At 44.6% G+C, this 15,057-nt stretch overlaps 2 long non-coding RNA genes across 2 annotated transcripts; both read right to left on the bottom strand.

Annotated features, from left to right (window-relative positions):
• Positions 1 to 2,841: 2,841 nt before the first annotated feature.
• Positions 2,842 to 3,829, bottom strand: LOC132872742 (uncharacterized). The gene is made up of 4 exons (XR_009651481.1): positions 3,625 to 3,829; positions 3,388 to 3,547; positions 3,210 to 3,297; positions 2,842 to 3,078 (listed from the first exon to the last, which is right to left on the bottom strand). It is a non-coding gene; the product is annotated as an uncharacterized LOC132872742 (long non-coding RNA).
• Positions 3,830 to 4,671: 842 nt separating this feature from the next.
• LOC132872741 (uncharacterized) lies at positions 4,672 to 5,143 on the bottom strand. The gene is made up of 3 exons (XR_009651480.1): positions 5,112 to 5,143; positions 4,831 to 4,945; positions 4,672 to 4,730 (listed from the first exon to the last, which is right to left on the bottom strand). It is a non-coding gene; the product is annotated as an uncharacterized LOC132872741 (long non-coding RNA).
• Positions 5,144 to 15,057: the final 9,914 nt, after the last annotated feature.

The following is a 15,057-nucleotide window of genomic DNA, read 5'->3' as shown; positions in this document are numbered from 1 at the left end:
TTGACCAATACTCAGAACCATGGGAAAGTCCAAGGAATTCAGTGAAGATCTAAGGAGAACTGTAGATTTACATAAGTTGGGAAGGTCTCTTGGTGCCATTTCTAAACAACTGCAGATTCCAAGATCATCTCATTCTCATCTCATTATCTCTAGCCGCTTTATCCTGTTCTACAGGGTCGCAGGCAAGCTGGAGCCTATCCCAGCTGACTACGGGCGAAAGACGGGGTACACCCTGGACAAGTCGCCAGGTCATCACAGGGCTGACACATAGACACAGACAACCATTCACACTCACATTCACATCTACGGTCAATTTAGAGTCACCAGTTAACCTAACCTGCATGTCTTTGGACTGTGGGGGAAACCGGAGCACCCGGAGGAAATCCACGCGGACACGGGGAGAACATGCAAACTCCGCACAGAAAGGCCCTCGTTGGCCACGGGGCTCGAACCCGGACCTTCTTGCTGTGAGGCGACAGCGCTAAACACTACACCACCGTGCCGCCTCCAAGATCATCAATTCAAACAATTGTACATAAGTACAAGTTATTCGGCTGTGTCACCACTTTGCCAAGGTCTGGAAGAAGACCCAAATTGTCACCCTCAGATGAGAGGAAATTGGTTAGGATGTACAGGAACAACCCAGGAACCACCAAGGCTCAAGCCTGTCATGAACTGGAAACTGCTAGAACACCAGCGTCACTGTCCACAGTTAAGCAAGTTTTACATCATCATGGACTGAGAGGGTGCCGATCAAGAAAGAAGCCCCTGCTCCAAAATCGACACCTTCAAGCTTGACCTGAAATTTGCAGCTGCCCACATGGACAAGTCAAATGCCTTCTGAAGAAAAGTTTTATGGTCAGACAAGACAAAGATTGAGCTATTTGGCCACAATGACAAGAGGTATGTTTGGAGGAGTAAAGGTGAGGCTTTCAAACCAACTCTCAAGCATGGTGGTGGTAGCATCATGCTCTGGGGCTGTTTTGCTGCCAGTGGTACTGGTGCATTGCACAAAGTGGATGGAATAATGAAGGACTGCCTCCAAATTCTTCAACTTCACCTCAAATCAACAGCTAGACCAGGGGTGTCCAAACTGATCCATAAAGGGCCGTGTGGCTGCAGGTTTTCATTCCAGCCATGCAGCAGCACACCTGACTTGGCTCATTCAATCAACTGAACTGTCTTCACACAGTCAAATACTTGCAGCCACACCCACCCTTGATTAAAGGGTGGGTGTGTCAGTTGATTGAATAAGCCAAATCAGGTGTGCTGCTGCATGGCTGGAATGAAAACCTGCAGCCACACGGCCCTTTATGGATCAGTTTGGACACCCCTGAGTTAGACGGTTGAAACTTGGACACAATTGGGGGTTCCAATAGGACAATGATCCCAAACACACATCAAAACTGGTTTTGGAATGGATAAAGCAGGCTAACATTAAGCTTCTGGAATGGTCTTCCCAAAGCCCCAACCTCAAACCTATTGAAAATTTATGGACTACTCTTAAAAGCCGGGTCTGTGCCAGGAAACCAACCAATTTAAATGAACTCTACCAATTCTGCTGAAAAGAGTGGTCAAATATCCAGCCAGAATTATGCCAGAAGCTTGTTGATGGCTACCAAAAGCATCTGGTCAAGGTGCAACTTGCTAAGGGACATTTAACCAAATATTAGTAGGGGTGTATGTATATATTTGAGGCTGTATGTATAATTTTTAACCCTATATGAATTAGAGAAAATCCAAAATAAATTCAAACTTGTGTACTCAATTCTTGTTTTTGAAGTTATTAAAGATATATGCTGTATAATCATTCCACCCTGTAAAAAGAACAGTTCAAGGAAATCATTAATAGCCCAAAATTACTATGACATCCATGTTCATGATGTGCATGTAAACCTCTGACCACAACTGTATATAATCTCACACACACTTTATTAGGAACACCTGTACACCTGCACAGCCATGCAATTATCTAATCAGCCAATCATGTGGCAGCAGCACAAAAATAAATAAATAAATAAATAAATAAATAATGCAGATACAGGTCAAGAACTTCAGGTAATGTTCACATTAATCATCAGAATGAAGAAAAAGTGTGGCCTTTGTGACTTTTGATCGTGGCATAAATGTCTGTATTCAAAGGGCTCGTTTGAGTATTTCAGAAACTGCTTATCTCCTGGGATTTTCACAATATACAGTTTCCAGAGTTTACACAGAAAAACATCCTGTGAATGGAGGGTCTGCAGGCTGAAAGGCTTTGCAGCTAAGAGAGATTAGAGGAGAATGACCAGACTGGTTTGAGCTGACCGGAAGTCTATAGTCACTCAAATAAGCACTCTTTACAAGTGTGGTGAACAGAAAAGCATCTTACCCTAGTAACAATTTTATGTTCCCAGAACGTTCTGGGCACGTACGCCTTTGGTTGCCTATACGGTGCATATACGTTAGGTTTGGTTGCCACTTGGTTGCCATGTGGTTGCCATGGAAAGTTTTTCTGACGTTGCCCAAACGTTTCCTGTTGGTTACAACAACAACCTTCCCCTGCCCTTCCCCTAACCTTGCTGGTTGCATGTTTGGTTCCCTGAATGTTAGCCTAACGTCCCCCTGACGTTGTAGAATGTTATGTTTTGGTTAGATTTTGCTTTCAACTAATTAGCAACATCAACACATAACTGCTAGCATATCTACATGAGAAAACTCAGTGATGAATGAACAGGCAAATTTGGCAGGTCTTGAAAGTTTAATGAGATAAAATATCAATAACAAATTTGAATAAAAAAAGTTTGAAAATAAAAAATAAAATAGAAAAGTTTCTGAAAGTGTAACAGTGCATTCAATAAAACAATCATATATACAAAACAGAATAAAATAGAAAAGTTTCTGAAACGGTGCATTCAATAAAACACATTCAAAACAGAATAAAATAGAAATAACAGTTTTTTAAAGTGTAACTGTGCATTCAATAACAAACAAAATAGAATAAAAAAAAATCACTTCACAAAAAAATAGAATAAAAATCACTGTTCACAAAAAAAGAATAAAAATTCACTGTTCACCCGTTGCTGCTGACCAGCTGATCTGAAAAGAAAAAGGAACAAAATGTTTAAAAACAAGAACAATGAGCACATGTCCACAAAAGCATGATAAACCACCCTACTACCAACCACGAAATTTCTGTGATTGCACCAAATTAGAGAGCAGAAGTATACCGTCTGTGTGGTGCAAATTTTAGAGTCTGCCCAAGACATTCCTCCACTTCAGCTTCCATATGGCCGGGAAATTTTTTGACACATGCAGCTAGAAGGCAAAATAAAGGAAAGTTACACATCAAAACCTAGTCAGTCAAGCATGGCATAAAAGTGATGTGATCAATATATAAACACTTACCCTTTATAATCTTGCACAGAATGAGGTCATCAAAGGACATTTTGGCCCGTCTGCCCCGCAAGCTGTACTGGGCGAGTACCTCATTATTTGCCACTCAGCGTAGCATACGGTGAATGGTTGCCCCTAAACCTGCCCCTCCGACAGTTTCAAGAAAATGTTGCTGTAAAAAAATAAAAATTATTATACAATGAAAATTATGATAGATAGATAGATAGATAGATAGATAGATCAAATTACCATCTTGTTCCTCTTGTCTGGTTGTTCCAGACTCCTCTCCAACTCCAGCAGCTCCATCACCATGCTGCATGGTTTAGCCAACACCACATCTTCTTGCTGGAGTTGAGGCGTGTGTGTCGGGGCGTTGGTCTCCACCAATGACTTGATCTTGTCAAACCTAGCCTCGGTCCTGTCAAACCTAGCCTGGAGCCTCCGCATCAAGCGACTCATGTGGGCCTCTGTGACTATGGGGACAAATGTGATGGAAGTTGTAATTTATAATGTACTTTCCTGAATGAGTGAACTAGTTAGTGTGTATAAAAGTACTTACTTCTCTCAAACATGGCTGAGATAGCCGAGACACCCTGTCCGTCATGAAGCGCCCGGCTGCTGGCTGAAGTTTTCAAAAAGAAAATGTTAGTTTTCCTGTTCGTGACTTTGTATTCCAACATCTGTAAATGGGAACTTGAAAGCAACTGTACCTTGAACAGGGTCAACAGGACTTGGGCTAGGGTGGTGAGGACTGGCTCCAGTCCCGGCTGGTGTTGACCCTGAAAAGATGGTGCATATGGATGTTAAGTCATTTATTGGGGGGGGTTCTTATACATGGTATTCACAAAAGAAGAACCTATGATAATACATTAGACATTTACAAATAAATTGAAAAACACTTACATTGTGGTGGTAGGGGCATTGGGTCCTGCTGACCTGAAAAGAGCACACAAACATCAGATCAGTCACGTAATATGCACCGGTTATTCATCATGAATGTTAGCTCCAAGCTATGAATGATGATTTGGGAACTGTTAACTTACACACAGGGCTTCCAGGCACAGTCAGAGTCTTGGGTTGCTTCTTGGTTGCTGCTACCACTGGAGCAGAATCATCTGGAAGGAAAGACCATACAATGTGCAATGTAAATTTCTTGTAAATGACTTGAAAATGAACACTGAATTGAGTAACTAATGTTGTCATTAGTGAAGAGAGCTTACCATCATCAGAGGATTCGGAGACAAACCTCCTTGGGTGCTTACGCTGCCTTGCAAAAGTGTTCACATCATCCTCTGTCTCAACACTTGAGGACTCCATCAATTGCAAACACTTCTGTTCAGCTTTGGCGTATGAATCTATGGAAAATGACTTAGTCAGTAGCACAAAAAAAAGTACTGCCATAGAGAGAACAATTCAGTATATTCTATGTAGTGCATAGCAGCAGCGATAGCTCACCTGTTTCATACCAGGTTTTCTTAACGGGATGTTTGGCCCAAGTTGTATTTGGTGCTCGGCACTTCACAACATGCAATCGCACATTGTGTGTCGTCCAGTAGCAGACCATGCCATGCTAAAAATATATATAATTTAAATATATATATATATATATATATATATATATATATATATATATATATATAACAAGCATATATATTATTTGCTATCAAAAATATATAGGCATATATGTAAGCATACATATTTGCTATGTATCGACAAAAAAAAAAAAAGACTCGTACCTCAGAAGTGTGTCCAAGCCATGAAGATAGCACAACCTCAATAGCATTGTCTGTGAACTCATCTGTGAAAACAAAGGCATCATTAGCAACTTTCCTTGACCACAAACGTTTGAGACATATTTGCAAAACAGACGGAATTCTCCTTTAAGGTATAACCACAACCAGAAAGAAATCACAAATTACCTTTTCGAAAGTAGAGTACTTGAACAGAAGCAGGCTTCAGTACTTCCAACAGAGACGTTTGCTTCCAAATCCAAGTTCCGGGTAGTGACTTTACTACACGCACCTATGTCCTCTTATCCATCTGTCCAGCCAATGAGGAGTGTTCGTTTTGCGTCACATGCCGTTGCGTCAGGCAACCTGACCAATCAACAACTTACAGTGGCTAGGTCTCGTTTTTTCCTGTAGACCCCATGGGAACAAATCCAATGGATAAGGGAATCTGAACTATAAAATAAGTTACTTATTTTATAGTTCAGATTCCCTTATCCATTGGATTTAATACATGATGATTATTAACTTTTATGACAACCCTTCACACCAACAAAGTGTTGTTTTTCAACAGACAGTAAAAGTTACGTTACGTTTTCTGTGCAACCTCTGAACTACAATGCTTGTCTCATGCTATATTCTAAACTCTAAGCAATGTGGTTTGAGTGAGCTAGGCCAACAGAGTACTGCAGTAAACGTGTTGCTGATCTTTGCAGCCTACAAAAGTAGGCCCTCACTTGAGGTTTTATCCACCAACATACTATATTTCGTCAAATAATACATGGGGAAATCCGTACTGCTGTTATGCCGCCGTTCTGAGGCACAAATACACAGACATTTTAACAGAGAACACCATCACCTACACGACATGTATATCGATATGGGGTAATCATGCGTAACCTCGGCGCTATGGCGTTAGCCATGCTAAAGGTATGCTACATAGCATTATATCAGCGTGCTAAATCACAACAAAGGTGAAAGAATTATGTACAAGTTCTTTGTCAGATGGGAGACTGGAAAAGACATGTTTTAGAGATACCAACAACGATTCACTTCGTATAATGTGACCGGAGATGGTTGCATGCATAGCAGCTAACTGCTAGGTGAATACTATTCACATTTATACAGAATAAAATAAAACATTACCTGATCGCACGTACTAATCCAGATAACGTACACTGGCGCTGGTAGTTCTAAATCCAACAAGGAGACTCGGTGAAATTTTCAAATAGCTAAATAAAAGGGCTATCGTAGCATCCATTAAGTCCGCCATTTTGTTATTTGCCTTAGAGCTGTTTGAAAGCACAGAGAATTCTGGGTAATGTGCAGGATGATGATGCATCGAAGCTACCTAGCTGGACTTTTATTTTTAGAAAATAAGAGGAGAAGAGAAGTGGATTTTTGTATTGCAGCAGATTTTGTTAGTGGTACAGGGTGGATTTGGTTGTTGTTGGGACAAAGTACAAATAAGTTGATCAATGGAGCTGGGTGTGAGTGAGTTGGGGCAACAATAGGGATAATGTACCAGAAGTATGTGCATGAGAAAATGTAGTTGGGGCAACAATAGGGATAATGTACCAGAAGTATGTGCATGCCAGGGGCCAGAAGGAATCCTGTTTGGGAACCACAGGATTTCATCTCTGCTTTTTGCGGATGATGTTGTCCTGTTGGCTTCTTCAAACCAGGACCTTCAGCATGCACTGGGGCGGTTTGCAGTCGAGTGTGAAGCGGCTGGGATGAGAATCAGCACCTCCAAGTCCGAGGCCATGGTTCTCGACCGGAAAAGGGTGGCTTGCCCTCTCCAGGTTGGTGGAGAAGTTCTGCCTCAAGTGGAGGAGTTTAAGTATCTCGGGATCTTGTTCACGAGTGAGGGAAGGATGGAGCGTGAGATCGACAGGCGGATCGGTGCAGCCTCCGCAGTGATGCGGTCGCTTTACCGGTCCGTTGTGGTGAAGAAGGAGCTGAGCCAAAAGGCGAAGCTCTCAATTTACCGGTCGATCTACGTTCCAACTCTCACCTATGGTCATGAGCTTTGGGTAATGACCGAAAGGACAAGATCGCGGATACAAGCGGCCGAAATGAGTTTTCCTTCGCAGGGTGGCTGGGCGCTCCCTTAGAGATAGGGTGAGAAGCACAGTCACTCGGGAGGAGCTCGGAGTAGAGCCGCTGCTGCTCCACATCGAGAGGAATCAGCTGAGGTGGCTCGGGCATCTTTTTCGGATGCCTCCTGGACGCCTCCCTGGGGAGGTGTTCCAGGCATGTCCCCCCGGGAGGAGGCCCCGGGGAAGACCCAGGACACGCTGGAGGGACTATGTCTCTCGGCTGGCCTGGGAACGCCTCGGTGTTCTTCCCGAGGAGCTGGCCGAGGTGTCTGGGGAAAGGGAAGTTTGGGCTTCCCTGCTTAGACTGCTGCCTCCGCGACCCGGTCCCGGATAAAGCGGAAGAAGACGAGACGAGACGAGACGTATGTGCATGAGAAAATGTAGGCATTATTGTAATGCAGCATGTTTTGAGGGCGAAATGTGTGACCACAACTTAAAGGTCAAACTTTTGTTGCTGCTCTGCCATATTATCAGGAGCCAATTTGCACCACACAAGACTGTGCACCAAGTCACAACGACCCATGTTCACCCTCTTCATATGATATATGCTGCAGCCTGCTCATTACAGATCACTTGAATTCCACAAAAAACATCACCACTTACAATCCAAACAAATTTAGCCTATAAGTTTATTTCTGCAAATCAGCCACACTCTACCCACATTGCACTAACTAGAAAAACATTTAATCTGTCCATTTTTGCTTTCACCATTCCCTTCTTGCCCAGTAAAATATCTTTTACATAACACTCAAAATGCTTCCTTTCCTTCGTTCTTAACGGGGTCTCCTGGAATTGAATTGGAGTCGCCTGAAATAACCAATAGAAGGAAAATACTGAAAATAAAAATGTTCAACTAATTATGTTATATATTACAAATAAAATGCTATATATCAGCTTTGAAAAGAAAACATCCACATAACTGAAGGCTAGGCTGCTGATCAAAATATAGAATATGTGACACTGTGCAATCTCTATAAAATCTAAAAAATGTGTATGGGGTCATGAGAAATTGGTGATGTAAAAATGGGGTCCCAGGCCAAAAAAGGTTGGCAACCACTGCTTTAGACAGTCAAAACACATTACTCAGGAATGTACATGGGTTTGTCGCCTATTTTTGTGAAAATTTCCTTGCAATATATCTCACAACTCAACATAGACTAGCCTATTTATCTGGCCTAGTATGCACACATTTCTGTTGACCATATGGTGTTTTCAATGTGTGAGGGTTGGATTCCAAACCAAAATGGCACGACATAACACATCACACATCACATTATCTCTAGCCGCTTTATCCTTCTACAGGGTCGCAGGCAAGCTGGAGCCTATCCCAGCTGACTACGGGCGAAAGGCGGGGTACACCCTGGACAAGTCGCCAGGTCATCACAGGGCTGACACATAGACACAGACAACCATTCACACTCACATTCACACCTACGGTCAATTTAGAGTCACCAGTTAACCTAACCTGCATGTCTTTGGACTGTGGGGGAAACCGGAGCACCCGGAGGAAACCCACGCGGACACGGGGAGAACATGCAAACTCCACACAGAAAGGCCCTCGCCGGCCCCGGGGCTCGAACCCAGGACCTTCTTGCTGTGAGGCGACAGCGCTAACCACTACACCACCGTGCCGCCCTGCACGACATAACAATGCATGACAAAAGGAAAGTTATATGTGACAGTTTACTACGGCAAAAAAAATAGGCTACAAGTACAAAAGAGGTTGAAATAAAAGATTAAAAGATAATTTAGCCAGCATCAGGAAAAGCAGATAGTATAGTTCTCAGAACAACAAAAAAACAACCAAACATAACGTTGTGTGGAGGTTATACTGTAACCAAATGATAACGTTTCAGTTGGTTAGTTACCTCAACGTTTCGGGGACGTTTGGCTTCGTTAGGTTTATGCATAACCATGAGGAAACGTTCTCTAAATGTTAGTTGTTGGTTACGTTCTAACAAACCTTTAGAGAACCATAGGCTAACGGTACATTAACGTTCTGTGTTACTAGGGTAGAATGCACAACACATTGAGGTGGATGGGCTACAAAAGCAGAAGATTACATTAGTTTTTGCTCCTGTCAGCCAAGAACAAAAATCTGAGGCAACAGTGGGGACAGACTCACCAAAAATGGAAGTTTAAAGATTAGAAAAAAAAAATTCCCTGGTCTTTTTCCGGTGTTCAGCTGTCTAGTTTTTGGTGAATCTATGCCCATGATAACCTCGGAATCTTGTTCTTGGCCGACAGGAGTAGAACCTGATGTGATCTTCTGCTGTAGTAGTCAATCCACTTCAAGTTTTGGTGTGTTGTGTCTAAGCAAGAAGATAAGGAATAGCCCTCCATGCCACACTCCTGAAAGCCGGCTTGGATGCATCAGGACCCATACATTAAAAGGGGGTGGGGGTGGGGTGTCAGGTTGGTGCCAATAGGGGTGCAGGACTACAGTCACATGATCATGAACACCTGAACCACCTGAGCACCAGTATATAAATCACTTTTGTATAGCACTCTTTGCCTAGTCTTTGTTATGAGTAGTGTTATGTTGTCATATCCATGCCATGCTCATATGTAGTTTGTGCTTATGTAGTTTTCTGCTTATATTTGTGTTTGATACATATGCCTAGTCTTTGTTCATGTATGTTCCACTTTAAACAAAATACTCTGCACTTGCATCCATCTCCAACAAATCCATGACATTTATTTACAATAAATCGTTGAGAAGGATAGAAGATACAATGTAAATAAAACGAACCATGGTTCATAAGCATTTATTTCTATAAAGCAGCAAAAATTTCTGCCAATAGAATAAAGTTTAAAGCTTGAAATTAGTAAAAAGAAATTTAGAAATACATTTAATAATTTTATATTTGACTTAGTGTAGGAAATAGCAGTCAATCAGTACACAAAGAAAATCTTGAGGCACCATGATAGCACTTAATGACACAAAAAGCACTACTGAGGCAGTTAGATGGCTGTATAAGGACAGAAAATGCATGATTCCATTTAAGCTTGTGTAAATATTTTTGAGTATTTTAAGAAATGGGTTATTTCTACTGGCATTAAAAGCATAATATTTGGATGATGTACGTTTGGTGATAGCTGGTGTCCTAGCATACTCTTTTTCACCACATCTCTTTTTCCTGTGCTCTGATGCCTCTGTTACACTCCCAATAGAGCCATCCCAGACAGCATCCATCAACTTAACGGTGAGTATAAGATCACAGCAATGTCTGCCAACTACAAATCCTTATGAAAAGCTTCATGTTTGATAAGGACTCAATACCACATGTACAGTAAGGCGTCTGCTGTCAGGTACTGTACCATGCTTCTGGTTGGTCATCCATAGGGATGATGTTCTAGACACAGATTAAGGGTAGTGGAAATCAGAATCAGAATTACTTTATTAATCCCCAGAGGGAAATTCAAATTTGCAACCAAGCTCCTGAATCAAGGAAGAAGTAAACATGTCTAAAAATAGAAGGTAAAATGGTCTTTAAAAAAGAATAAATAAAATAAATTTAAATGAGTTCAATAACTGAAGTAAAAGCAAAATGAAAGAACTGTGCTGATGGGCAGATGGGGCTGGTAGGCAAACTGAAGGGGGTTATACAGTTATACAGTGGCATTGTACAGCTTGACAGCAACAGGTTCCACACCTACAACATGGCCGGCCTTCCTGATGACCTTATTAAGTCTGTTAGTGTCCTTCACCCTCAAGCAGCTGCCCCAGCAAACAACAGCGTACAGGATGGCACTGGCCACCACAGACTCATAGAACATCCACAGCATCGTTCGGCAGATGTTGAAGGACCTTAGCTGTCTCAGAAAATAGAGATGGCTCTGGCCCTTTTTGTATATAGTGTCCACGTTTTTGGACCAGTCCAGTTTATTGTCCAAGTACACCCCCAGGTACTTATATTCCTCCACCACGTCCACACTGACCCCTTGGATGTTAACAGGGTTCACCGGAGCCCTGATTCTCTTCAGATCAACCACCAGTTCTTTCATCTTTGTCACATTGAGCTGTAGGTGATTCTTCCTGCTCCACGTGACAAAGTTGTCCACCACCATCCTGTACTCGCTCTCATCACTACCGGTAATACGTCCAACCACTGCAGAGTCATCAGAAAATTTCTGGAGGTGGCAGGTCTCTGTGCAGTAGTTGAAATCGGTGGTGTAGAGAGTGAAAAGGAAAGGAGAAAGGACAGTCCCTTGCGGAGCCCTGGTATTGCTGATCACTCTGTCCGACATACAGCCCTGCAAGCATATGTACTGTAGTCTGCTAGTCAAATAATCTACAATCCAGGACACCAGTGGGGCATCCACCTGCATCGCTGTCAACTTCTCACCCAGCAGAGCTGGCTGGATGGTGTCAAAAGCACTGGAGAAATAAAAAAAACATGATCCTCACAGTGCTGGCTGGCTTGTCCAGGTGTCCGTAGACTTTGTTGAGCAGGTAGATGATTGCGTTCTCTACTCCAAGACGGGGCTGGTAGGCAAACTGAAGGGGGTCAAGAAGTGGTTGGACCATAGGCCGGATCTGCTCCAGGATGAGTCTCTCCAGGGTCTTCATAATGTGTGACGTCAATGCCATGGGCCTGTAGTCTTTGAGGTCGCTGGGACGTGGCTTCCTCGGTATAGGGACAAGGCATGACATCTTCCACAGCACGGGGACCCTCTGAAGACCCAGGCTCATGTTGAAGACATGCTGAAGTACTCCACTTAGCTGGAGGGCACAGGTCTTCAGGGCCCTGGGGCTAACACCATCCGGGCCTGCTGATTTTCCTGCATGGAGTCTCTTCAGCTGTCTTCTCACTTGCTCCTCACTGATGATCAGTGTGGGGGTGACGGGTGGGGGAGGGATGAAGGTGTTTCTGGGGGGGTGCTCAGCCAGGGGGTCTGTTGAGGAAGTGCGAGCGAAGTCATGAAATGGGGATGAGGTTGGGCAAGAAGAGGCAGGGGAGGGGAGAGAATGTAAAGTGTGTGGTTGTAGCCATCCCGCAGAAGAGTGGTGGTGGTGGGTTGGGGTCATGCCATCAAATCTGTTAAAGTAGATATTCAGCTTATTTGCCCTTTCCACATTGCCATCCACTCCTTCACTGTTGGTTGGCTTGTAACCAGTGATGGTCTTCATTCCACTCCACACCTCTCTCATGTTGTTCTGTTGGAGTTTCCACTCCAATTTCCTCCTGTACTTATCCTTGGCCTCCCTGATCATTGCTCTCAGTTCACGCTGTACGCCTCGCACCTCCTCCTTTTTGCCAGCTCTGAAAGCCCTCTTCTTCTCATTTAAGAGGGCTTTGATGTCCTTCATTACCCACGGCTTGTTGTTGGGGTAACAGCTGACAGTCCTAGCTGGGACAATGGTGTCCACGCAGAAGTTGATGTATCCCGTGATGCACTCTGTGAGCCCATCAACGTTGTCTCCGTGGAGCTTACACAGTTTGTGCCAGTCTGTCACCTCGAAGCATCTCTGCAGTGTCTCATTGGCCTCATCTGTCCATCTCCTCACTATCTTTGATGTGGTGGGCAGTCTCTTCACCAGAGGCACATAGCAGGGGGAGAGGTAAATCAGGTTGTGGTCTGACCTGCCCAGTGGGGGGAGGGGGGAAGAGCTGTAAGCCTCTTTAACATTAGCATACAGCAGGTCTATTGTTCTTCCCTCTCTGGTAGGACAGTTCACAAATTGGGTGAAAGTGTTTTGTCCAAATTAACATGATTAAAGTCAACTGAGATAGCAATGAATGCACTCGGGTGTTGAGGCTGTAGCCAGGCTATTACAGAGTGAATAATATCACAAGCAGTGTGTGGGTTTGCAGAGGGGGGAACATAAACAGCCACCATGATAACATTGGAAAACTCCCTGAGCAGATAATATGGATGAAGTCCGACAGCATGCAGTTCAACATCCGGGCTGCAGATGCACTCCTTCATGGTGATGTGAGCTGGGTTACACCACCGGTTGTTCACAAGAACGGCGAGCCCTCCCCCTTTGCACTTACTGCTCCTGGCGCAGTCTCTGTCCGCACGCACCATGTGGAAGCCCTTGATTGTAGCATTGTCATCAGGAACATCCTGGTGCAGCCATGTCTCCACGAAGCACATTAAACTGCACTCCCGATACTCAAGACTTAAGGCAAGACTTAACCTGTGTACTGAAAACTCTAAAACCTTTTTGGCAACTGAGAACTAATTTCAGTTATAGCCCACATCTTTTAAGGTATTTCTTCTTTCATCAACAGACAAATGAAATACCACCCATGCTCAAAGAAAGACACAAGTGTTTTTTTTTTTTGTGTGTGTATATATAACAAGGCTGCGTAATCGCACCTACTCTTTTCTCCATCTTCATATCCGCCATTTTCCATCTAATACAAGACAGACTGCCCGACGGTGTAGAGGTCATCTATAAAATGGATGGGGGGCTGTTTAATCTTCAAAGGCTGAAGGCAAGAATTAAGACTGCTATAATCTCACTTATTGAGCTACAGTACGCAGATGATAATTGCGTTTGCGCCACATCAGAAGGTCGTAGTATTGCCCTGATGCAGTGCTGATGTAGATGGCTCTGTGACAGCTTCTCCAGACAATGCCACACTGGGATCTTCCCGTGACATATTTATGCAGAAGCCACTTCTCATTATGTGTTCCATCAATTCTTTAAACCCTGGCCAATCAGTTCCGAAAATTAATGAGTGGGTGAGACGAGGGTTAACTGCTGCCTTAATTCTATACGTTTGGCCCCGGAATAGAATATGGACAGACACTTGAGGGTAATTGTGAACATCCCTGTGCACACAACACCTTCACCATTTGTGCTCTCCCCAATGCCTCACCTAGCACCAGGCGTTGGTGAATTGAGGTCTGGTTACAACCGGAATCCACCAATGTGTGATATGTATCCCCTTGAACACTTACTGGTATGCGATATGTTCCAGCCTGATTGGGGGCGGTTTCTGGCACATTGGGGATCTGGATCACAGCACCCACGTCCCTTGCGGAGCTCCGACTCTGGAGATGCTCCGACTCCCCGCTGCGCCAGCACACCGGCCCAGGCTTTCCCTCTGCACCGGCGTTATGGGAGTCACTCACCTGAGGAGGAGACAACACAGAGATGGAAGAGGAGGATGGGAGGACACCACGGGTGCAACGGGCCGGCTGGGTGGGAGCCAAACACCACCTCCGTGGTAGAGGAACAGGGTGGGGAGGGGAAAGAGAGATGGGGGAGAAGAGAGAGCGAGAGAGAGAGAGAAGCGAGGGGAGACACCTCGTCTGCCTACCATTGGAGCCACCTCCAGATGGTCCTCCGCCAGCTCGATGGCTCGTTCTAGTGACGCAGGGCGATGACACTGGACCCATTCCGCCGTTCCTTCCAGAAGTCGAGAGATGAACTGTTCCAGTGCCACCAGATCGATGAACTTGTTGGTGTCACGGTCTTCCACCCTCGGCCACCACTGGAAGGCATTCCAGAGGTGCTGGCCGAATGCAAACGGCCGACCGATCTTCTCCAATGCCAGCGTCCGGAAGCGCTGGTGGTGTTGTTCCGGGGAGTGGCCAACCCACTGCAGGATGGATTTCTTCAGGTCAGCATACACCAGTCAGCTGTCAGCAGGGAGCTGCTGTGCTGTGAGCTGCGCCTCGCCAGTCAGGAGCGGGAGGAGGCGCGCCGCTCGCTGCTCCAGTGGCCACCCCCACACTTCGGCTGCTTGTTTGAAGAGGGTGAGGAACGCTTCCGGATCTTCCTGCAGGCCCATCTTCATGAGGGTGCTGGCTGCGGTGATGGTTGACGCCCCTGCTGACGCTAGCAGATGCCAGAATGCCTAGCAATCTTCCTGCTGGGCCAGCATCAAGGC

This window comes from Neoarius graeffei, chromosome 24 (genome assembly GCF_027579695.1).
Source record: "Neoarius graeffei isolate fNeoGra1 chromosome 24, fNeoGra1.pri, whole genome shotgun sequence".
In the NCBI taxonomy this organism is placed as follows: domain Eukaryota; kingdom Metazoa; phylum Chordata; class Actinopteri; order Siluriformes; family Ariidae; genus Neoarius; species Neoarius graeffei.
Note: the sequence above shows the minus strand (reverse complement) of the source record. Positions and strands in the feature narration are given on the sequence as shown.